Below are 26,029 nucleotides of genomic sequence, written 5' to 3'. Positions count from 1 at the left end.
AGACTGACCAAAGCTTAAATGAAAGTGCTAGAACCCAGAGACCCCAATTTGCTTGAATGTAAAGACCAGACACAACTAATTCTGCATTTACACTAAGTAATTCTGTTGTTGTTTTTTTTTTACTGATTTCTGGCACAGATCAGACTTTGTTACATTTATACAAATACCTAAAACACATTAATCAGATTGGATTTGTTAGTATCTGAGTAAATTTCAATTGTAGTCTGTTGAAAATCTGAGATCTGGTCAACTCTCCTACATCTAACAGGGTTTGTACAACAGCGCTTCAGACTGCTTCAAAGTGATTCCCAGTCAATAAATAGCGTACATTTATGCCAAGCGATTGCTAATGAACTCGAGTTTATGAATTATGACAATGTCTACTTTATTGCCTTTATATAAAATGTTTTAAATACGGTTAAAGGAATGCATACAAAACACATGCAAAGAATATATTTATACAACAAAATATTCTGGTGGCCATGAAATTTTTGTGAAAATGATCAAAAACGTTGGCAATGGCTGGCAACTTAAAAAAAAAAAAAAAAAAAAAAAAAAAAAACTGGCGGGGAATAAGTGAAGTTCTTTAAAAAAAAATGTAAAAATTCTTTAAAAAAGTTTTAAAATGCTTTCTTACAGGTTCTTAATGTAATCTATCTGCTCTACATTCACCATCTAGTAGTGTATTTGTCAGATGAAATTAGCTGTGATTTTTGTCTTTTATTCCCAGACAAAAGCTTACTGGCGAGTTGGTGTGGCCACTCTCAACACTCTGGCTGGCTACATCGATTGGGTTGCTCTGAGCCACATCACCAAAGAAAACTGCCGTCTTTTGGAGATCTTCTGCCTGTTGCTGAGCGAACCTGAGCTTCAGTTGGAGGCTGCAGAGTGTCTGCTAATTGCCATTAGTAGGAAAGTGAGTGACTGCTGCCATTTACATTATACACCTTTCTCTTTTTCAGCTGCTTTTCTAAAATAAAATTGCGGTTCACTTAACCGTCCCTGGCCCACTTGGAAGAGCACAGTTCAGTTCAGGCTTAGGTGCAGTATGCATGCAGTGTGATCGCTAAACGCACTGGAGCATGGAACAGCTACTACTTTTGTATGCGCTACTGTCATCATTACGACAACAAACATCTTTATTGCTGTTTGGATAGTACACTTTTCAATTAATTTAATTAATTTGAGTGTATTTGGGTTTAAACAGGTCTGGTTCTCACCTTAATGATGAACAGGAATTGTAGTTTGCAAGTAAAGCAAATTCCTCCATTAACATCAGTTGCCTTCGTAATAATCCACTGATAGGTGTAAGTGAAAATCGCTGTGTGGCATAAATTATAAATCTATTAGGCAGTATCTTAGTGAAAGTGCTTTTCTTCAAAACAAAAAGTTGCAACAGTCATATACATGTCCGTCTAGCTCGTATTTACGTAGAAGTAAGTAGCGATTTGGAATTAAAAAAAAGTGTTCTGTGTGAACAGTGCCTTATTTGTTCATTAATGATGTCATCATCGACTAGTTGACTCGACTTTAATTGCATAAATGTTGACTTTAAAAAAATCTGAAGTCGTTCAACCCCTACTGCCTCATCTCATTGCTGCTCGCTGGACTGAACACATCTATACAAGAGCAGTTGTCCGGGAAGGCTCCTTGAGGGAGCTTTGCCATCTTTGTGGAGTGGGTGCTGGTATCCTGTGGATCTGCATTCACTGTGGATGACGTCACCAGACCGACTCCCAAACCAATGCCCAGCCAGAGCCCATCGGCCTGGGTGGAGCAGCTTGAGCCCACCACACATGTTGAGCCCTTCTGTGCCATGAACTGTCAGTCAATGTCATCAAGGGCATCTGAGATGAACATCGCCATGAAGCCTGAGTTGTGCGAGTCTGACCAGGTGTGCTTGCCAGCTGTGCCATCTGCTGCAAAGGGAGTTTTTTAGGAATCTGAGGGCAAGGATGAGAACCCCAACCACCTTCCCGCCACTGAGAATGAGTCTCTAACAGCACTAAATATTGACTGTGAGAAAATAATTCAGTATTATCACTTACCATCTTGTTCGAAGAATCTTCATTTGTCCCATCAGTCCCGCCCAGCCTTCCTCTCCCACCACCTCTCCTAACCACTATTGAAGATTTGACTTGTCTCATTGGACTATTTATTATTCTCCAGTTTCGTCCTCAGCCATTCCTGCCACCCAGTTTCACCATCTCCCACCAATCCCTCTTTGTCCTCTCCTCTTCTCAGTGGCGTGGTTTCACTTCAGACATGCTGGGAGCCATCTCCTCCTGGACGAGAAAGAGCCTGTGACTCCGCCTACAGCCTCAGTGGTCTTCACTCCTCCTCGACCCATCACCATGGCTCCTGCGCTCCTCCTACCCTCAATTCCAGCATGGACTAATGGCCACTCTACCTCGCCGGGCTTCCTCATTCCATCAACTCCACCTGGGTCAGACCTCGCTACGCCTTCACTGCTGACTTGCGGGTCGTCCGCTGCTCTCTGGCCCTCCACCCTTCTGACCTATGGTGGCGGCAGGCTCATACCACCATGGCTCCTCTCCAGTGAAGCCACCATGGTGCGCATTTCTGGCTGTGGCCAGGGTTTCCACCAGTACGCCTTTGCTCAAGGCTCCTCCCTGGCTCTCACGACCTTCATCACCCTGGACTTTTCTGTTGCGCCTCCTCTCGGGTAGCCGTCTACATCCAGAGCCTCCTCCTGTATCCTTTTTCCTGTTTCGTCAGACCCTCATCCTCCTCACCTTCTCTATACAGTGCCTTCCCGGGAAGGGGCGTTATGTCACACCACATGGACTGTTTGTGTTTGCACCATTCGCCTTCAGTCACTAGATTAAAATTTAAACTCTCTCATACTGTCAAAAATTACTAAAACATCATCCAAATATGACAAATAATCAAAAAAATTTTGTCCCTAATAATCAACATAATGCAGAGGAAATTGCAATATGCAATATGGCCAGAGAAAATGCTGAGTTGTTAGTATCTTTGGAAAGCCACTAGTCACAGTGGCTGGTGAGCAAAAAAGATAATGTCAAGCCCTGACTAGAAGCACTATGTTGTGTGGAGATAATTTTAGTGCTATTTAGTGTCAAAGGTTTAAGTGATCAATTGAAGTGTTTTTGATTGAGCAAATTCTTTACTTCCACAGGGAGAGTTAGAGGAGAGGAAGCCATTTTTGATCCTCTTTGATGAAGTCATCATGAATTACATCCTGTCTGCTGCACAGTAAGTAAATGTCTTAGTTTATTCTAAATCAGGATTTCTCAAATTTGGCCTTGGAGAGCTACTGTCCTTCAGAGTTTAGCTCAAACCCTGATCAAACTCACCTACCTGCAATTTTCTAGTATCTCCTAAGAATATACACTGACAAGGAGTGACACTTAATAGAAAGTTCCATTGCAGCACCAGCGCCCAGCAGCAGCCCTGAGTTTCCACCATGTTGGTGTCAGTCCACTAGTTTCTATGGCAATATCAGCTGCTTTTTTAAAAAAAAAAACAATTAAAGCTGAAATCCAACCTGAATGATGACAACACAGAATAAAATACTATCACTAGTAGATCATCAAATCCTTTTGACAGTTTATTTTACACACTTTGTGTTTAAGTCTTCCACTTTTTTCACAAAACCTTTGCTCTCTAGAAACCCAGTCAGTTTGGGTTAAAATTCTTTAAAGGGCTTATAAACACTGAATTATTACTAACATATGAAATTAAAGGACATGCATCAGAAAAGTTGGGAATGTTGGACAATAAATATATGAATACAACAGCTTGATTTTGCATTGTAGTCTAATGGTCATTAAAGCAAACGTGTCCAAAAGTGTTAATTATGTGATAACGGACACAACAATGCATCATGTATTATAAGATCATTATGTTTGTAGCGTGATCCATTAAAACATACAATATAGCCCATTTCAATTCAGACCTAGATACTATCACTATTACTCCACTAGGTCTGAAATATATTGTTTGCTGCAAACATGATGAATTTAAATTTATTAATTATTAATTTACTATTAATAAATGTGTAAAGTTGCATAAAATGGAAATACTCAATAAAAAAGACGTTACCTCAGATGGATGAATGGTTGGATTCCACAACTGGTAAAATAATACATATATAACACAACATAACATTTACTGTAGGAGCCATACAATTTACTGGTGACTTAAACAAAACAAAAAAAAAACTGTTCTATTGCGCTTCTGATTTGTCAGTGAAATTCACAGATTTTGGGTGCATAAGATGTGAAGGATTTTATGGTCCTGTTAGTATTTTCAGCCCATAATGGTGGCCGCGCTACCGGAGCGCCATCTAGGGGTTGTTACCCAAAAAGTATCAAAGTGTCGCCTCTTGGGTTCTAAGCTCTTTGGTATCTCTGAAGACCTGAGTTGCATCCGAAAATCTAGGAAGCTGACTTGTTGCCTCACTGCCCTATCAGGCAGTGACTTGTATGGCAGCATTTGTGCATGAAGGCACCTCACCAAACTGATTTCGGACAGATTTCTGAGGCAGCATAAGAGTTTAATGATCTACAGCAAAATAGCACAAGCTTTGGTGAAAACCTAAACAAATATTTAATTACTACAGTAGTAATGTCTCACTAGAAATGACATGAAGAGTGGAAAATGTTGCTCAAAAACATACATTTACACACAAACTGACCAGCAAACTCAACTTTCAGATGCCATCTTTAATTTTCTAGCTCAACAGTCACAGAATGTAAAGCAGAGGATTGTGGGATTTCAAAGGCAGCTAAGGATACATCTATGCTGCCTACAAAAATCGATCAGATGAAGGTATCTCAGGAAACAGGAAACTAACATTGAATTCGGACGTGCCTTGATGTCTTCCTACCTTGAAATGTGTCCTCCGAAGGCAGCTTTTTCCAGTTTTCGGACGCAGCCCTTGATTAGCTTGTTCAGGTGTGTTTTATTAGGGTTGGAACTAAACTCTGTAGGACAGTGGTCCTCCAGGAGCAGAATTGCTTTAGATTTTGCTTTAAAAGATCTGCTTTAAATGACTTGGATACTGTTCGAATGACTGCAAACTGCTGTTTGGATTTTATTTTATTGTAGGTCAGCAGATGGCGCAGCTCTGTGTAAACAGTGAGTTTTCACTTTTTGTTTTGAAACCAACTCAAGCTTAGTTTAGAGCGGCTGAATTCACTTCTATTAATTTTAACCAAAACTGTCCATCATCCAACTCAGATCATCAGGTGCCGTTGTGGAAAGAAGATACACATTTTTGAAGAGGCTGTGTCAGGTTCTCTGTGCCCTGGGTAGCCAAATCTGCTCTCTAGTGGTGAGATAATCGCATGAGCATCACTGTTGTGTATAATTTATCCTGTTTTCCTTGCAGATGATTTTCATGTTTCTCTTCAGTGTTTTAGAGTTCCTGTTAACCTGAATAAATATATGGAAGCTCTTCTTGCCTTCACTACTCATCCCAGCCAGGTTGAACTGCGTTATAGCTACTCTGTGAAACTCATTGGTCAGCCTTTAAGAATTGTTACTAAATCTTGCATTCCATATTTAATAATGCATTTATATATTATTCAAAACAGTTTCTGAGGTCGTCCACGCAGATGACCTGGGGAAACCTATTCCGACATGAAATTATATCATGGGATCCTATAATTGGCCAAATGGCCATAAAATATTTAAGAGTGGCAAAGATCAATCTTGTGAAAGTAAGTGCTGTGTATCCCAGACACAGAGCAGTTTTGACTAATTGCTATCATACTCAATCAATGCTCTATTTACCTTTTATAGACTGGATTTCCCTCCAAGAATGATTGTCCAGGTTGTGAATTCTCCAGAGTGGACTTTGATAGTGATGAAGATTTCAACTGCTTCTTTAAGTGTGAGTTGTTTTTATTGGTTAGTTAGTAAGTTAATCTAACTGTTATCACATCAGTTTTAAAGATTAAGCACCCATTTTAAAATAAAATCAATGCAGAGTAATTCATGCTGATTAACAGCAAATATCTTATTATTTAGTTGATGACATGACAACGCAGAAGCCCTTTTACTGACAACAATGCTTTTTTTAAATTTTGTGTTTTAACTATACATTGTTTTATTCTTGAACTGAGCAGAAACAATTCAATCCTGCAATTATCTGATCATTTTGATCTAAAAGTTGGAGAATCGAGTCAAATCACCTTTATTTTTATAGGAATCTTTACAGCGATCAACAGGAAAATAACAATTCAATGATGCAAACATAGCTCAATTTGAATGTAAAGCAGCTACGTATGTTTCAAAGACATATTCTCCATCTGTAAATTTTAGAAAGTCAAGAAAATATTCCCATTTTGCTGTCAGGAGTCAACGAGCCTTCTGCAAGCACAAACTTCTGCGAACAAGCGCCTCCACATGCATGCACGTCAAACAGATGGAGCACAATAGGAGTGCAATAATTCTGACTGGAATATATATTTTGTTAAAAAAAAATTTTGTTGTTGATGAACATAAATGTGCCATATGTAGAATTTCAAACCTACAACTAAGTGTGCTTTTTATGATGGCAGTAACTGTAAAGTGACTATTGTAGGGTAATAAAAATAGCCTAATAGTCTATGCTTTTGTTTTTATTTATTTTCATTTTTATTTTAGTGAATTTAACTTCTGCTGTTTTTCGATTGTAGTGTTACAATGTTAGAATATAGGACTAATGTAATTTGCGCATACTATAGCATAGACTACACGGTTGCATTCACTTTGTTTGTTTTTTTGTTTTTTTCTCAATATGAACATTGTTTGTAGGACAATATTGGGCTGAATGTGAAATAACATTTTTTTTAAATTAAATACAAATTTGTTTTTAATTCAAATAGGAAAAATGTAAGAAAATATAAAAATAAATGGCCATATTGCCCAGACCTACATAATGGCATGCTTTAAGTGCTTAATTTTCCATGTTTTAGCTAAGCGGTAAAAAAATAAATAAATAAATAATTTAAAAAATGTAAAAAAAAAAAAAAATTTAGCACCACTGCTAAATCACAAAAATTTTTTGATTATTTGTCATATTTGGATGATGTTTTAGTAATTTTTGACAGTATGAGAGAGAGATTAAGTGTTCTTGTTATTGATTTTGTACCTAGTCCAGAGGACAGGAGAGAACATGGACTGGTAGGAGTATGATGAATTTGATGTGATTGAATTTGATGTGGTTAGGAAAATGAATGACAGAAAAAAAAAAAAAATCCCCCACCAACCAGTGCATGTCCTCTGTGATGTATAAAAATATGGCAGAAATAAAATGGTTTGAATCTCAAAATTATCACAAAGGATATGAATACAACCTAAATTAGTGTCTTTTTACAGATTACAGATTTCTTTATTTATTTTTTTTAAAATGTGCAGCAGTCTGGTTAACCCCTTAACAATATTTGTTAAACAGCTTTCATGGCTCAGCAGGGCTCAGCAGTTCGTCTGGCTTGTAAAATTCTTCCGTTTGAGGCCTTTCAAATTGCAAGGGAGTGGGTGCAGTATCAGATCAACACACCTATAGATACTGGGAATACAACATGTGAGTATTGTTACTATTTCATATAGTAGGTACTCTTTCATCTGCCAAAAGTTTGTGCTGTTTTTGTAAATGTTTTGCTGCTTTCTGTTTTTTTGTTTTGTTTTTTTTGTCAAAGCTATTCTAGTGTGACACATTTTCTTCACTCTTCAACTCTTACTTTCACCCATCACCCTTGCCTTGTCCTACACAATTTCACTATGTGGTCACAATTATAAATTGGGGATTATTCTATGCACATACACTGATCAGCCACAGCATTAAAATCACTGACAGGTAAAGTGAATAACATTGATTTTATCATTACATTAGCACCTGTCAATGGGGTGGGAGGCAGCAAGTGAATAGTCAGTTCTTGTATTTCATATGTAGGAAGCAAATGTAATATTCAAGTGACTCTAACAAGTGCCCAATAGTGATGGCTAGACAACTGGGTCAAAGCATCTTCAAAAAGCAAGTCTAATGCCTGGTACACATTGTACAATTTTGGGCTGTCCCAGACGAAAGATGATAATTTGTGGCAATTTCTGTGGTCATGGATCCTAAACAGTGGTCCTACATTGTACAGTGAGAGAGGCACAAGGATGCCCGTTGTCACGGTCCTTTGACCAAAGATAGCCTGCGATAATTTTCTGACAGTGTCAAAAATTTAGCATGATCATTTTACAGTGGGATTGCTGCTACGGCCCCACTTCTCAACTTGCAGGACTTAAAGAATCCGCTCCTAATATCTTGGTGCCAAATACCACAGGATATGCTCAGAGATCTTGTGGAGTCCATGCCTCAGTGCATTAGAGCTGTTCTGACTGCATGATGCAGAACTACACAATATTAGGTGGTTTTAATGTTTTTGCCTGATCAGTCTATGACATCATGCTTTGATTCACATTCGGAAATGAACAGATTATCATTTATGAGGGGTTGCATCATTTGTTTACAAATGTCCTTGTTCATTCATTTTATTCATAGACTTAGATGTTCATAGACTTAAAGGGATAGTTGACCCAAAAATGAAAATTTGATGTTTATCTGCTTACCCCCAGTGCATCCAAGATGTAGGTGACTTAAGTAGAACACAAATGATGATGTTTAACTCCAACGTCTGTCAGTCGTATAATGCATGTCAATGGGAACTTTATCTATAAGAGTCAAATAAACACGCACAGACAAATCCAAATTAAACCCTGCGGCTCGTGACGACACATTGATGTCCTAAGACACGAAGCGATCGGTTTGTGTGAGAAACCGAACGGTATTTATATCACTTTTTACCTCTAATACACCACTATGTCCAACTGCCCTCCCCATCTGGTTAGTGAGATCTGAACGCACTCTGACAACGAAAGTGATGTCTCGCACTCACACCACTATGTCCAACTGCCCTCCACATCCGGTTAGTTAGCGGTCTTGCAAAGCGCAAGAGATCACTTTCATCATCAGAGGGCATTTTCTGACCTCACTAACCGGATGTGGAGGGCAGTTGGACATAGTGGTGTATTAGAGGTAAAAAATTATATAAATACTGTTCGGTTTCTCACACAAACCGATCGTTTCATGTCTTAGGACATCAGTGTGTGTCGTCACAAGCTGCAGGGTTTAATTTAGATTTGTCTGTGCATGTTTTTTTTTACTCTAATAGACAAAGTTCCCACTGATCTGCATTATACGACTGACAGATCATTAAAAATTATCATTTGTGTTCTACTGAAGAAACAAAGTCACCTACATCTTGGATGCCCTGGGGGTAAGCAGATAAACATCAAACATTCATTTTTGGGTGAACTATCCCTTTAAGTTCACAAATGAAACACCATTATACAAATTAATGCTGGTTACCACAGACAATAATTGATTGAGGTAATCACTGCTACTTTTGTTTTACCTTAGAACGTTCCTTGAACAAGGCTTTGTTTGTGTCTTATTATTATCTATTGAAGCTAAGACAGAGAAGGGTCTCTGTTCTGCCTTGTCGCCTTCAGCAGTTCAGTGGGATGCCATGACTTTTTTCACAGAAAGTGTATTTGGACAGCTCTTCAAAATCCTTGACAAAGAGGCAAGACCAACCAATTTCTGTCATGGTGCAGCAGTGAGGGATTTAAAGCAGATCTTGTCATTGAAAGTTTTTTCACTTCTGTAGAAACTTCCCATGGATGAGGGCATGGAGCTGCTGCAGATGGTTGTAAACTATGAGACAAGAGATCCTCTCATTCTGTCCTGTGTTCTTACCATCATATCCACTCTCTTTCCCTTCGTCAAACACCAACCTTACTTCCTGCCTCAAGTACTCTATAAGGTGAAGGATATAATCTGCTGTTTCAAAATTGTAAACACTAAGGTCTGGGCATATTTACTTTTCTCTGCGAAATTTTGCATTCTGATTGGAATCTGTGTGATTAGAAGTTTTGCCTAAGAATGAAAAAGTTCCAAATACATATTTTGCTTATGATTAAGTTGGTGACGCAAATTCACCACACTAACCAACAGGAAGTTGCTTGGTTTGAGCTTCTGTGTGAGAATGATTCATACACCTCTACACTATTGACAATGGGCTTTTTTTTTGTTTGTTTCGCTAATGTGAACGCACCTTTAGAGATTTGAAATACCGAAATAAAGGCAAATGGAAAAAGCTAACAAGGTGAAAAGAGTTTCACATTTAGGTATAAGCAATTTTTGTACTAAAACTAAAGTAAACAGTAAAGTGTTTTGCACACACCAAACCCCTCATTTAGGGATGTCGAACAAATTGTAGGTTTAGGATGTCTCATTGTTTGGGTCAAATTTATTTTTTTATACCTGTGGTCAGGGCTAGACATTAACCTTTTTGTGGTTTATAATTAGTGGTTTTCCAAAGTTACTTGCCACTCAGCATTTTCACTGGCCACAGTTTTTACATTCAAGCCCAATTAAAGCCCTGTAACACCAACAATATTCATCCGGAGCAAATGAAACAAGAGGAGGCGGGTTTGTATTTCATCTCACTGTCGGAGTATATGCTGTCACTGTATACACGGCTCATAATCTGGAATTAAGACGAATGGCTCAAAAGGAAACAGTTTTTAATATAATAATCCACAGATGAACACAGGGGAAGCACAGGAGAAAACACAACCACATTACATAGACAACATGGAACATAGAACTGAGTAATGATCTCTGTGTGCATTTAAGCCCTTAGTTTAAAGTTACACACAAGACCTGGGTAACTCAATCATTGCCTATGCCAACTGATTAGGCAAGGAGAGACTGTCAAATAGAAAATGATGACTAAACCAAAGCTCAAAAGTTAACTAGACAGCTGCCTAACCCTGACAGTAGCTCCCTCTCCTGGAAGGTGCACCCTCTCACCGCAAAAGAGTACATCAAAGGAGGGAGGGGGCTCTGGAGGAGGACGTGTAGCTGGAGACGGGCAAAATAAAAAAAATAGATGTAACAGTTCATGGTGGAGTGGATGGTGGGAGGATCCAGGGAGGAACTAGGAGCAGGAGAATACCAGAGAAGAGCCAGAGACCAGCAAAAAAAGATCCATGGTTGCTGCTGGCTCATACACCTTGACTGATTCTGCGTTGGGCTTAAACTCCATGACAAAAACAGCCTGTAATGTTAGTTCTGGCTCAATGTTTGTGGTGGATTTGACCTCCAAATCAGCGGTGGGCTCTGGCTGCTGCTCCAACACTGACATCGCTGGTGGACCATTCACTGGAAGGCGTGCCTTCTACCGCTCGCTCGGGCTGGTGTAGAAAAAGACACAGAGCAAGCATTGCTGGTAATGAGTCAGGCACGTTAAATCAATAAAGTCCCTGGTGTGGTCTTCCAGTGGACAGTCTCCTTGCTCCTAGAAGAGTAGATGGACAGCTGGCAGATCCATCAGGGAAATACAAAGCAGCAAAAAAAAAAAACTTGTTAGGTTCCATGTTCTGTCACAAGTGGCTGTAGTAAAATAGTATACGAAGATTAATGGCTCCAAAAGAAAAAGTTTTTAATATAATAATCCACAGAAGCTCAGGGGTAAACAGAACCACATTACATAGACAACATGTAACACATAACTAAGTAAACTGAGGACTTAAATACACATATCGTTTAAGTAACGCACAACACCTGGTCAACGAATATGACAACCAATTAGGCAAGAGAGACTGTCAAACAGAAAACAATGTGGACTAAACGAAAACTCAAATGTTAACTAGACAGCTGCGTATCCATGAAAATGTGAGTTTGAAATTAACCTCCTGTTTCCCCATTCCATTCTCCCCATAATTTTCTGTTGCATTGATAAAAAGTCATGCAAGTACATATTTTTTTTACCTGTTGTTGTTGTTGTTTTTATTTATTAATAGCGTGTATTTGTTTTACTTATTGCATCATAGATTCATTAAAGACCTATAACATAATTTTTTTCCCCTTCTAAGATATTTACTGCCATCGCGTTTGAATTGGATGATGAACACAAGGTAAGGTGCCCATACTTGTAAACATATCTGCAAATCTTTCTCTAATCAAACACTCTTGTTGACGTTCAGTGAATGTGTTCAGGAACCTCACACGCACCCTCTTAAGAACATCAGAAGACTTGCCTGTTCCTCCATCATTAAGATGTGTCGAGATTATTCAGACTTCATTCTGGTATGTTAAAGTGTGCAGGTACAAAAAATACAGTCCTCCACAATGCAAAACATGCTATTTAATTGTAGTTATAATTTGTTTGTTTTAATGCTGGAAAATTATTTCAGAACTGATCATTTTCAAGTTTGATAAAGGAATTGATGTCAGCCACAAGAAATGATGTTATATTAGCATTCTCTTTTGATATAAATGCTAACAATAATAGATTCTTTTTCATGCATTGTAGCCTTGCTTCGACATGATGTATGCGCATGTGAAGAGCTTGTTCTCCAATGAGAAGTTGCTGACACCGATGGAGAAAAGTTCTCTTATGGAAGCCCTGATACTGATCAGCAATCAGTTTAAAGATTATAACAAGCAGAAAGCCTTCCTGGAGGAACTCATGGCACCTGTTACTACACAGTGGCTGTCAGAGGAGATGAGGAGGTATGAATAGATGTTGTTGCCCAGACTGGCCTTTTCCGAGTTTATTAAACCGATGTTAAAATGAATGAATGATGTGTGATCTTTCTTTTATTTCTGTGTTGTGTAGCGTGTTATGGGATCCTGCTACCTTCTTGGCATATGTTGGTGCTGATCAGGTGATCAGTGACCCTGACACAGAGGACCAGATGGGTATCAACAGGTCACGGGTAGGTGTGCCCTAGGGCTGCACGATATATTTAAATAAAATCGCTATATGGCTTCAGGCTGTGATTTAATTAAAGTATGTGTGAACCGGAAGTTGCAAACTTCTTTTCTCCAGTGTTTTGACGTATTTCCAAGTGAAACAGAATATTAAATAGAGGGCAGAGTTTTACTTTAGCGCTCCTCCTCACCATCTCTCGCTAATATCAGATGAACGGTTGCAGAGGAGTGGTTTATGCGTTTTCAACCCAAGCCGTCAAACTGACGTTATCAGAGAAGGAAGGCAATTCCAGACCGGAAGTAACTTTTCAGATTTTAAGATTACTGCGACAAACAATTTTTTTCTGTGTTTTAACTTGCATGGAATAATTGATTACCACAAGACTAGTAATATGCACTAACAAAGTAAATAAGGTCAATTTTGATTTCATGTGTACTTTAAGTAAATGTATGTGCTACCGGATTCAGAGTCAAGCGCATCATTTCAACGTGATATTTTCACGATACACTGTATTTTAGTGTCTCAGAGCAGCTTGGTTCATTTACTGTGAATGAGACGCTGTGAGCTGTATGCGTGTAAATGAACATATAGTGCTATTACTCTGAAACTGGCAGCGTATTCATTTATTTGCCAGCAACCTGTCAAAATGTAAGCTTGATGGTTTACCATTTGATATGAGCCATTTTTGTGTGTGTGTGTGTGAAAGCAAATTCTACTAAATTTGGTATGACTCAAGGAATCGTTAAAATAGGCTAAATTAATCAAAAGCTATTAACATTTTATATAATTTCCTTATAAATTTTGACCAGAAAGTCAGTTTTTTGAGGGCATGGTCATTATGACACATACTGATTTTTTTTTTTTAAATACATTAATCTGTTCGTAAAATTCTGCATTTTACGACAAAATTCAAAATGGCACAATAATATGAGTTATTAAAACTGCATTAAGCTGCAAAAGTGATACTGTTCCCCAAGTATAAGTCTCAGGTGTACCCAGAATGTATCTGTGAAGTTACCTGCGTGAAGTTGGCCCCCCACCCAACGCAAAACATCTGCAAAATATTCTCAATCGTTTGTGCTTCGTTTGTGCTGGTTTGTGCCGCTAAAAGTTTCGTTTATGCTGCTTTCGATTTTAAAATATTAGATTTTGAATTATAGGCGATGACGTCACTCAGCCCAACCACATGCTCCAAATTCACCCAAAATAGTCTTGTTTGGTTGTGCTCCATTTGTGCTGGTTTGTGCTGGTGATTTGTGCTGCTTCGGTTTTTAATATATTAAAATAACTTTTATAGGTCATTCTGAGGTCACCCAGCCCCCCACATGTTCCAAATTCACCGAAAATAGTCTCAATTATTTGTGCTTCGTTTGTGCCATTAAAAGTTTTGTTTGTGCTGCTTTCGATTTTAAAATATTAGACTTATAAATTATAGGCGATGATGTCACTCAGCCCCCCACATGCTCCAAATTCACCCAAAATAGTCTCGTTTGTTTGTGCTCTGTTTGTGCTGGTAAAAGTTTAGCTTGTGTTGCTTCTTTTTTTTTTTTTTTTTTTTTTTTTTAGATATGCCTGTTAAAATAATATTTATAAAATCTCAGGTCACTCAGCCCCCCACATAGGCTATGCTTCAAATTCACCCTAGATAGTCTCGTTTGTTTGTGCTTCGTTTGTGCTAGTGAAATTTTTGTTTGTGCTGCTTCGGTTTTTAAAATATTAAAAGAATTAGCAATTCATTCCGAGGTCTCTCAGCCTGATAAAAGTTTAATTTGTGCTGCCTGGCTTTATAAATATTAGACATTGATTATATTGAAATGAATGACACTGAACGGCTGCAAATGCAAATCGCATAAGAGCATATTATACTGACTATTGGGGTATATACCAAAGCATAGACATTTAACAGAAGTATTAGGAGCACTGTGATTTCAAATTAAGTCTGTTTGCTTTCCTCCTTTTCAGTGACAAGCGTTTGTCAGAAATGGAAAGTTGTTGCATCAAAAAAGCTGCACCAGTCCGTGTAATTCCTTCAATTAATTAGCCTACGTCAAGAAAAAACGACTTATTTAATTGTCAAACCAAATCGAAAAAACAAAGGCATTCGTTTAATTTGATTTTACTTGAAAATAAACAAAGACAAAAAAGAATTAAGCCTATATAAGACTTTTTTGTATTTTTAGTTTTGTATTTTTGGTTTATGGGTTAAACAGATTAGTTTATGCTTTAAAATTTGTTTCAAATGTGTGGGTGGCCCCATAAATACTCATTTTGGCTTTATGTGGTCTAAAACAACATTGAGGAAATTTTTATTTATTTGTATTTATTTTATTCTTAAAAGGCCTAAGTAAAACCTAATGATGCAACATGTTTCACTCGTTATTACAAGCAGTTTTTTGTTTTGTTTGTTATTCTTATAAATAATAACATAATTTGTGTTTCACTGGAAAAACCTAAAATATCAGAAAACAGGTAACACTTTACAATAACAGTACATGAATAACCATGAACTAATACCTAAATTAATAGTTACTTCAACATGAACTCATGATTAGTTAAGATATGAACTAATGAAGAGTGATCCTTAACTACGACAGGAGTCATAGGGATTCATGCATGAAAACAGCAGCCTTAACTACGCGTTAATACATGTTTGATAATTAATGCATTAATTAACATTTAGGGGTAAACTAAATAAATCAGCCTGTACTCTGAATTTGAATTAAACGTGATTTAATACTGTCATAATTTACACTGTAATATCAGAATCTGCCATCTGCAGCTTTGTGACAAATAATTGCAATGGCACATGATTATTTAGCCATTAATTACATAGATCTGTCTAATCAAATGTGGAAAATAGACTAACTACCACTAATAAATTTAATTTGATCTAAACTGTTTTCTGATTTTTATAGTTCATTTACATTTAGTCATAGCTAAATAGTCATAGGCCTAGTTTATTCCCGGAACTAAAGTATGAAGGGTTTGTTTCTGGCGGGACACTCATTAGTGGCGCACGCTAGGTGTTCTCTTGGCGCATTTGTTGTGTTGCTGGCATTTTAAACTAATAAATGTTGACTGCTTTGGTAAGCCGAATTAATAATTAAAGACATATTTACATGTATGTTTTATTGGGGTTTTCAGGAGGTTATGTGCAGTTATTAACTGTATTTGTATTTCTGTCGTTTAAATGTATATGCTTTGATTAGCATTAGCTTGTGGACGCGCGCTATTTTACATGTAAATGTGCCTTATGTGTGTCTTTACAGGTATGTTTATGGCTTGCTTTCAAGTCCATATATGTTTAATTATGTAAATAAAAATAAAATACAAATACTTTTTATTGTAGTTTTTTTGTACCTGGGTGTAAAGGAATAAGGATGGCACTCTATAGTATTTATTCATATATTAGTTAATGATGTGTGATATGTGCATCATGTCATGACTTTACTTGAGGGGGCACAATCATAATTAACTCATTATTAACTAACCATATACTAACATCAACTAATGGTTGGTTAATGTATACTTATGTCATGACTTTACTTGAGGGGGCACAATCATAATTAATTCACTGTTAACTACTTACCAAATTCAGCTCATGATTATCATTAACTTACTATCAAATACACTTGTACTAACACAACTATATAAGTATTCAGCCCAGTTAAGTGATGTTGTGTGACTTTTCATAAAGTCAGATAATGGAGGTACAGTATGATCACGGCCTGCGTCTGGATGGAGAGTGATCTTCTGAATCTGATACCAGCAAACGCTCCCTTACCTTAGTTCATGTTTCCTGTTTGGTTATTTTTTTGGGAACCGATTCCTCAGGAACTGATGTAAGTCACAGTAGTTTAGTTTGATAGGAAAGAATATCACAAAACAGATTAAGACCTTTTAAGATAGTGTATTTAAATAGTGTATTTAGTATTTTATATGTTTGATAAGGACGATAAGTGAAAATAATTACAAACTAATCCTGTGCCTTTCAGTAATGTTTATAATGAAGCTGCTGATGTCAGTAGTTTAAATTCTGACAATAATAAATTGTTTAAATTTATTTCAAAGTCCAAATATGTATTATTCCTTCTTATAGAGACTGTTTGATTTAGTTTACCCTAGATGTTAATTAATGCATTAATTAACAAACATGTATTAACACGTAGTTAAGGCTTCTGTTTTCATGCATGAATCCCTATGACTCCTGTCGTAGTTAAGGATCACTCTTCATTAGTTCATATCTTAACTAATCTTGAGTTCATGGTGAAGTAACTATTAACTCAGGTATTAGTTCATGGTTATTCATGTACTGTTATTGTAAAGTGTTACCAGAAAACAATGGAAGGGATTGCACAGGCGCCTCTGCGGACAAGAGAAGTATTGTTGTGCTATAGATGTAGGCTACATTGGCAAGAAATATATGAAACAACCAAATAGAAAAAAAAAATTAACTAATATGCAGAGCAGTAGCCTACATCAGATGAACTTAAGTTGAATGGCGTTTCAATCACTCATGCGAAACAAATATTAAAGAATAATCAAATTTTTTACCCATGAATAAAATTACGAAAAATCTAGCTTTATTTTTCAGTTTTTTTACACAAAACAAAAAACAAAAATCAAACTCTTTCTTATTCCTCTTTATTTCTTTTTAAGTAAAAAATCGAATCATCCTACCAGGTGCACGGATGACGGACCCGGACCCCAATTAAACATCCAATATTGTTATTTCATTATTTCTTTACAAAACCAAAATGAAAAAAAAATGAATAAATAAATAAATAATATATATTTATATATATATATATATATATATATATTCTATTATATATATATATATATATATATATATATATATATATATATTCTATTATATATATATATATATATATATATTCTATTATATATATATATATATATATATATATATATATATATATATATTCTATTATATATATATATATATATATATATATATATATATATATTCTATTATATATATATATATATATATATATATATATATATATATATATAATATAATAGAATTATCATCAATTAATTATGTAATCATGATCAATTATCCTTCAGGAAACACAACATTATATAAACCTTTCAACAACGTTTTACTTGTATTTGTTATTTATAAAGCACATTTCAATACAACTGAAGTTGTCCAAAGTGCTGTAAATTAAAATGGAGAAAATACATGGCACAATTAATATAAAGCATGCAAAACATAAAACAAATACACATCTAGGAATCAATCACTCATCAGAGAGCATCTTGTCTGCGGAGGCGCCTGCGCAATCCTATCCATTTTTTCCTGATATTTTAGGTTTTTCCAATGAAACACAAGTTATTATTTATAAAAATTAAAAATAAAACAAAAAAACTGCTTGTAATAACGAGTGAAACTTGTTGCACCATTAGGTTTTACTTAGGCCTTTTAAGAATAAAATAAATACAAATAGATTAAAACCGAAGCAGCACAAATGAAACTTTTACCGGCACAAACCAGCACAAACGAAGCACAAAACGATTGAGACTATTTTCGGTGAATTTGGAGCATGTGGGGGGGCTGAGTGACGTCATCGCCTATAATTCAAAATCTAATATTTTAAAATCGAAAGCAGCACAAACTAAACATTTAATGGCACAAACCAGCACAAACGATTGAGACTATTTTCGGTGAATTTGGAACATGTGGGGGGCTGGGTGACCAGAATGACCTATAAATATTCTTTTAATACCTTAAAACCCGAAGCAGAACAAACTAAAATTTTTACGGCACAAACCAGCACAAACGGAGCACCAATGATTGAGACTATTTTGCAGACGTTTTGCGTTGGGTGGGGGGCCGTTGGATGGGGTTGTAATGCTATTTCATGCATTCTGACTTATTTACACTGTTAAAGAGTTGAATTCTCATGCTAAACCTGGCCAGTTTCAAAACATGAGTTGGACGTATGACGGAGTATTTCTGTGACAAATACACTACTTCTGGTTTCGGAGAGGTTTTTTTCCGAGTATGGCCTGTATGATGTCATGTCATACATGTATAGGTACTTCTCCCTGATAAGCGTGCACACACATCACTCAGAACAAGAGCAAGAGCACACCCATCAACGCGCTTCTTTCGGGATACCGAAGCCGAAAGTTTTTTCAACAATGGCTGTGTCCCAATTCAGGGGCTGCACCCTTTAAAGGCTGCATACATCGAGGCAGTCTCGTTTAAGAAAAAATAACTGTTAGATTGCAACGTAAGAAACAAATTACAGTATTTTACACCTCACAATGAATGTCAGGTAATTTTATTACGGTTACTTTTCTTAAAAATTAGGTCCTTGATGATGTATTCAGCCTTCAAATGTGACCTCTGAAGGACGCAGCCTCTGAAATGAGACACAGCTCCTGTCAACAAAGGAGTGTGTTTTTGGTTGTGAGGGAAAGATTACTTTTTTCTGCTTCCCAAAGAACCCAGCGTTAAGGGAACAGTGGATGAAGTTTGTTTTTCCGGGGCAGCAGCAGACTTGTGCATGTATGTTTGTTTGTTCCCGGGATTTCGGTGAAGAATACTTTGTAAACAAGTCCCAGTTCGGCACTGGATTTGCAGATCGCAGGTGGTGAGTAAAGCTGCATCAGATGTCTGTGTTTTGTTGGCGGTCGGCGCGCAAATGCATAAATGTAAACATCACAAATGTTTTTGTTCCCTTTGTATTTATATTGATGTCGCAGCTTGCAAACGATCTCTACGCAGAAGCTGCGCATGCTCGTGACTCTTTAGCTCCGCCCACAGTACTGACGGCTGACACGCCTCCAGGAGATCGGCTTTTTTCAGAAAGACTCGGTTTAGCATATCTATCTTTTATAAATATGACAAAACGAAAGACTTTTCAGAGATATGGAGGATGCAATACTACTCTACAGATACTCAAGATTAACATGAGATTGGCAGAAACTGTGTGTGATACCCCCCCCTTTAAGCACACTTAATCTTAGCCATTCATTTCAGGTCTTGGAGACTCTTCTAACGAGCTGATGAGTTGAATCAGATGTGTTTGATTAGGAAGAGTTTAAAAATATGTAGTGTTGGTGTGCCTCCAGTAACAGGGTTGGAAACATTGGTCTAGTAGAAGAGAATATGAGTGCCTTTGATTGGTTTGTGTCTTATGGCAGATTAGTTTTTGTGTGTACACCATGCTTGGGGTTGTGAAGTGTGCTCACTGGCCCACTGATCCTGAGGAGGCAAAAGCAGGCGGATTTGTGGTCAGCACTACCTCTGATGGGACCCCCGTCTACAGAAACCCTTGTGCAGAGCCCCTGCAGGCCCTGCTGCCCAACCTTTTGGCCCTCGTCAGGTACATTTGGTCATTTCATTGGTACATTTGGAAATTTTGCTTCCAAATAAGACATTAGATATGTGAAAAATAATCATGGTTATCTTGTGTATATGTGCTGTTTTTCTGCTATTGTAACAGTGTTTGAAGTAGTGTCATGTTCTTCATCCTTCCAGGACCCAAAACAGCTTGTTCTTGCCAGAGAACGTCAACCGGCTTAGCAAGACCTTTGCTAGAGTCTACGATGATATGGATATGGAGGAAAATTCTGTTTTAGGTAGGTTTCTGTTTTGTCCTGTCCTGATACAAACACCTTTTAGGGTATGCTGTGACTGGTTAATTCAAGTCACATTTATATTGCGCTTTTTATTGCAGCTTCCCAATTATAAACAGGAAAATAACAGTTACTGTTGCAGATTTCATCAATTCAGCTGTAAAGCAGCTCTGCAGAAGACAATAGTGTCATTTATTCAGCTCAAGTTCATTGTTAATTCAGTTCAGTTCATTAAAAGTGTCTGTTGCAAAGTTAATCAACTATGAAACAAGTTCAATTCAGGTTTAAGCAACTTTAAACAAAACAAGTGTCATTATTCAGTTATTATTGAATATTATTATTCAAATTATGTTGTCATCCGCTAGTGCAGTTGAATTGATGGTATCACTGAATATTAATTGTCTTTTAAACACCAAACCTTAGTTATCTTAAAGAAATGACTCCTGTTGTTTGCTACAGGAATTTCTCAACCAGTTTTAGATTCCTACGACTCTCCAGTGTACAAAAACATTGTTGAGCGAGGATTCTTCACCGCACTCTACAGAAACTGGTTGGAACAAATCAAGTTCAATGATTGATTTTTCTTTATTGGTTGTTTAATAGAATATTTCTTCTCCAATAACAATAAAAGAATAACTCTTCTCCAATGGTGTAATCTACTTCCCCAATCCTGTTTACTGTTGTCTCTTTTTCTCATTTTCTTTTTAAAGTTACCAAGTGCTTGGGAATACTGGTCCCTGCTTGCAACAAGACTTTTATGCAATAGAAGGCTTGGCAGAGCAGATTGTTGGTTCTGCCTTCATCCATCTAGACAGCGTTCCAGACCACAGGCTCCGTCCCCTAGTCCATATCCTTTGTATCATATATGTTTTTTGTTTTGTTGCTATTAGTTAAAAATACTTCTACTAAAATGTAGAGCTGCACGATTAATCGTTAAAACACCCACGTAATCTCATTCCTAACTGACAGCAATTCAGCTCTATGTCTATTAAAACTTATATGATCACAGTGAACAACATTCAGATCTGTGTTTGTTCTGCTGCTGAACCAAGCATTTCAACTGACCATTCCACAATAATCTTCATTTATTTTAAACAAATAGGCCTATGACTACATGAGGTTTGCCTATGAACTTAGGTTTAGGACTAAAGCAAAAGCTTATGTGGATAAGGGGTTGTTCACGCAGAAAAATGTGAGACGCCGGCAGTGGAATGGGGGAAAACGCAGGGTCTCGTTTTTAGAATGCCTTGTCATGCGCGAGACGCTGCAAAAGACACGACGCGAACTCCACGATCATACATGTCCATCTAGTGTGTGTTAACAAGTAAAGCAGCACATTGGAATGGAAAAACGCATTCTGTGTGAACGGCCCCTAAGGCTGCATGTGTTGATTGAAGCAGATTCATAAAAATTGCCACAGTACAACACTACCATACAACAATACAGTACACAAGTTATTTCGTCCAATTTATTAATTCTTTAATAAATTAATTTTTCAGACTCATTCATACATTGTGTAAGTACCATGACATGTGAAAGAGTCAAGCCTTAGACAAGTCAATAAAAAGTGAAACACAAAAATGACCTCTATCAAGTGCCTTAATGATATAATTTAGAAACCTGGTAGCAGCTATAGTCGTGCTGTGTTATTTCCTAAAGCCTGACTGATTATGTGATAAAATGTCATGTTCAGTCAAATATGAAATCAACTGCACACTAATGAGAGATCCAAAAATCTTAGACAAAATGCAAAGTTTAGAAATCGGCCTATAGTTGTTCATTTAGAAGGTTCTCCTCCTTTTAACAATAGAATAACAAATGTAGACTTCCATACAGCAGCACACACACACACACACACACACAAACACACACATATATATATATATATATATATAATATAATATAATATAATATAATATAATATAATATAATATAATATAATATAATATATTAGGGCTGTCAATCGATTAAAAATTTTAATCTAATTAATTACATACTCTGTGATTAATTAATCAAAATTAATCGCATACATAATTTTTGCTTTGAAAGTATTAAATATTTCAATTCAAATTAATCAATGCAGGGTTTTTCCTGGGTCAACAATGGTCTTCGGTGGTGACAGACATGGTCATCCACACAAACAGTAAAAAGTGCCCTACCCACATGATCCCGATACTGACAATAAAGTACCCGTCACTCTCACTGTAATTCTTTCTTGCCCTCTTTGCAAAAAAATAAAAAAAAAGTGATTTTATAGCTCTGTAAGAGAAGATGCTTTTTTGCTAAACCTGAAAAGTAATAAAAAGTAGCATTTAGAAGTTATATTAACTAATAATATAATTTTCTACCATATACAGTTGAATGCACCTAGCTAACAACAGCTTGCTTTGTTCTGGTTTCACCTCACTCCAGTCTAAACTAACTGATTTTATAGGTAAGCCTAATTTACTACAGATTGACATTTAAATAACCTGAAAATATTGTGGATTATTAAGGCTAATTTTACTAACCACTCTTGCTAAATGGGGTAAGCACACTTATGTTTTCATTTCAGAGTTGTTCGAGTAAATGATTCATTATAGACCGTGTGGACAGATCAGTTGTTGTCATGATTCATTAAAATGAATCTGTTCAAATGAGTCATTAGGTCGCGAATTGGACATTAGCTGACGTTGACGCGTTGCGTGCGAATCGCGACTGTTATTAGGACATCGCAAAAGATTTGTTAACACAGAAAACACTTCACCACTGGATAGGATTTTCTTTTTGTTTACTGAAAGTGTGGTTTATGTCAGCTGCACGTGCAGGGCGCCTGTCAGAGAAGATGAGGTGACGTTCTTTTGAGCACTATTCACACCCAGAGATAGCTGAGGTTAGCTCTTTTTTCATACTTGATTCATTTTGAAGCAAGTATCAGTTCATTAGTAGGTGATTACTGTAGTCAACATTTGAAGTGAATCAATACCTTTCATCAACATTGTCCTAAAACCTTCTTCTCCTTAGGACAGCTTAGTTCTTAGGACAAACTTTTTTTTTTACTCACCTTGGGCTATGTAAGTGACATCAATAGTGTTATTATTTCTGGATTCCTGTGGTCATTGATAGCGTTTCTATGCACCCTCATAATGTGATTATAATGGGATTTTGGCAATATTGCAATGAAACTTTATGTAAATGCAATACTTTGATCAAACTAATGCAATTAAGCTCATAATCGTAGTAACCATATTCACATTAAACTATGTGGCATGCGCCGATTTTAATCACTATAAACAGGCATGTAAACACAATCTCATTATTAAGTGTAAAGTGCACTTGTTTCTCGGTTGCTGTGTGTTGTTCACACAATTTCATGAATGAACTCTGTGACATTATTCTGAGGTTTTCTCTTCTCCAAATCGCTAAACTCTGTCAGCACAACTTGCTGCATAGTCTCTGCTTCATATTCATCCAGATGGAGCGAAGAACACGACGGCAGAGTAGGCAAACCCAGCATTACGATGTTTATCATGGTGCCAAATAATATCCAGCATGTCCATAAAAATGTATTTTGAATTTCATGCAAGTAGATTAAAATGGCCGGTTAAATGCATACTGTATGCCAATCTGAGTGTGGTGTATAACCATACTTATTAGCAAAAAATCTGAATAATGAAAATTGCATATAAACTAGAGTGAAGAGTTTTGCTTGTATCATGTAAACATCTGCGAAATAAGATCTTCGACCTGATTAAGACCTTACTCTGATTATTAGACAATCTCATTAATGGTGCACATGTAAACATATTCATTGACTCATGAATGAAGTAAGTACTGTAGGTTACAGTGTGTTTTTGTTGTTTTCCTTAACGTCTTTCACGTCTGTTCATGAAGCAGCTGGTCATGTCCTGTCCTCATGAGTACTATGACAGCCTCCTCTGTCCTTTGCTGGGTCCATTTTTTACCTATCTACAGCAGGTAAACTTCACATTACACCTAATAAATGTCTCATTTAAAGGTGTAATAGGTGATCTAGGAAATGCTAACATTTGTTAACTGATGTCTGCGTGAACCATCTGCGCAGTGACATGTCGTCATTTCATTCAACAACAAAATCACATAATATTGAGATGATATTCTGTTTACAATATTGCACCTCCCTACTATGAAGTTTGAAGATTGCTGTTTCACTTCACTGTTGTTTTATGTCATTCAGTAATTTTGGGTGAAGTGAAGCAACCAATATTGCTTGCAGCACAGGATATTGCTTGCTTAATGCCATCTCCTATTTTTTACTTCACTGAAAATAGAGACTGAGCTTTCGGTGGCAGATCATCAACCAAAGGACCAATCTGTGGTAAGATATTTTAGTGTTGGATAATACTATAAATATTTGTGTACAATTCTGGCCATTTTAACACTGCTTTCTTACCACACCTTTCTGTGATACCACTGCCTCAGGTGTATGTGGTTGAGATTGAAAGAGTGAAGCTGCAGTTGTAATGTACTGACAGGCAGACATTTTTTTGTTCACTAGAAGACCTGACTGAAGACCCATTCATACCACTAGTGATTTTGTAGCTGAAGTTTCAGTACTTCAAAACACAGCTACTGATGACTCTATGAAATTGACTTCTCAATTTTAGTGATTAATTATAACCTTTTTTTGATCCATGTAACCTTGGAAAAGTGGTGCTTTAAGATTTTCAGGTAGGTCTAACAGGTAGGATATATACAGAAATTATCAAGCTATAAAACACTTTGCAGACTTCACTGCATACATTATAAATTAAATATAGATTTATCCTTATTAAAGTTACAAAATTTATTCAGTCAAAAGCAGTGTGATTTTATCTTTTTATTTTGTTCGATTATCCATAATAACAGACAGCAGCAGGTTTATTAGGCTTCTGTCACTTTATGACCTGCCACACATTACACGGATCTGACACGCATCTCATTTATTCACTACTCTTTGCATTCTTTTAAGACTTCATTTAACTAATTTAACTTCCCCAACTGGCTGAGGTGACTTGTGTTCACACAACTGATCTCGTGACTGAACCAGTGTGAGCCAATTGTTAACATAGTTGAGAACGCGAATGCAATCTCTCAGAGGAACAATGGACGCCTCCACGACCTTTGTGAAAACACAAGGTGACAGGGCCAGCCCAAAGGGTAGGACTTTATACTGATATGCCCACCCCTTGAACACAAAGCATAAGAATGGCCTGTGTCAAGGGAGAATCAGGCTTGATCGCATCCTTTACCAGTAAGACTGCAATCTCCGCCCATAAGATGTGAGCATCGCTGGGCTGCACAGGGCTAAACTGGATGCCCCAGAACTTGGGATGCCGGGCAAACTGAATCTCATAGCTGAGTCTGATGGTCTGGGTAAGCCAGCGAGAGGGGCTGGGGAGTGTTAGGCAGGCCCTCATAAACCATGCAACTGGGACCCGTGGGACCACAAATGTACCTGTGGTGGGGCAGCGAGGTGGAAAACAGGGACCCAACTCGGACAGCACAGCAGCTCAAAGTGAGGTACGAGTATGTGTTGCACAAAGATGCGACCCAGACGGCATAGTGGCCGATGTGGAGTCTGAGTGTGCAGGACAACACTTACCTGG

The 26,029-nt window shown here is 37.1% G+C and overlaps 1 pseudogene; it reads left to right on the top strand.

Annotated features, from left to right (window-relative positions):
• The window catches only part of LOC137019871 (exportin-5-like), a 52,995-nt pseudogene that overhangs the window by 15,784 nt on the left and 11,182 nt on the right, over positions 1-26,029 (top strand).

Source organism: Chanodichthys erythropterus, chromosome 5 (genome assembly GCF_024489055.1).
Source record: "Chanodichthys erythropterus isolate Z2021 chromosome 5, ASM2448905v1, whole genome shotgun sequence".
Taxonomy (NCBI): Eukaryota; Metazoa; Chordata; class Actinopteri; order Cypriniformes; family Xenocyprididae; genus Chanodichthys; species Chanodichthys erythropterus.
The sequence above is the reverse complement of the archived record's forward strand: the minus strand, read 5'-3'. Positions and strand labels throughout refer to the sequence as shown.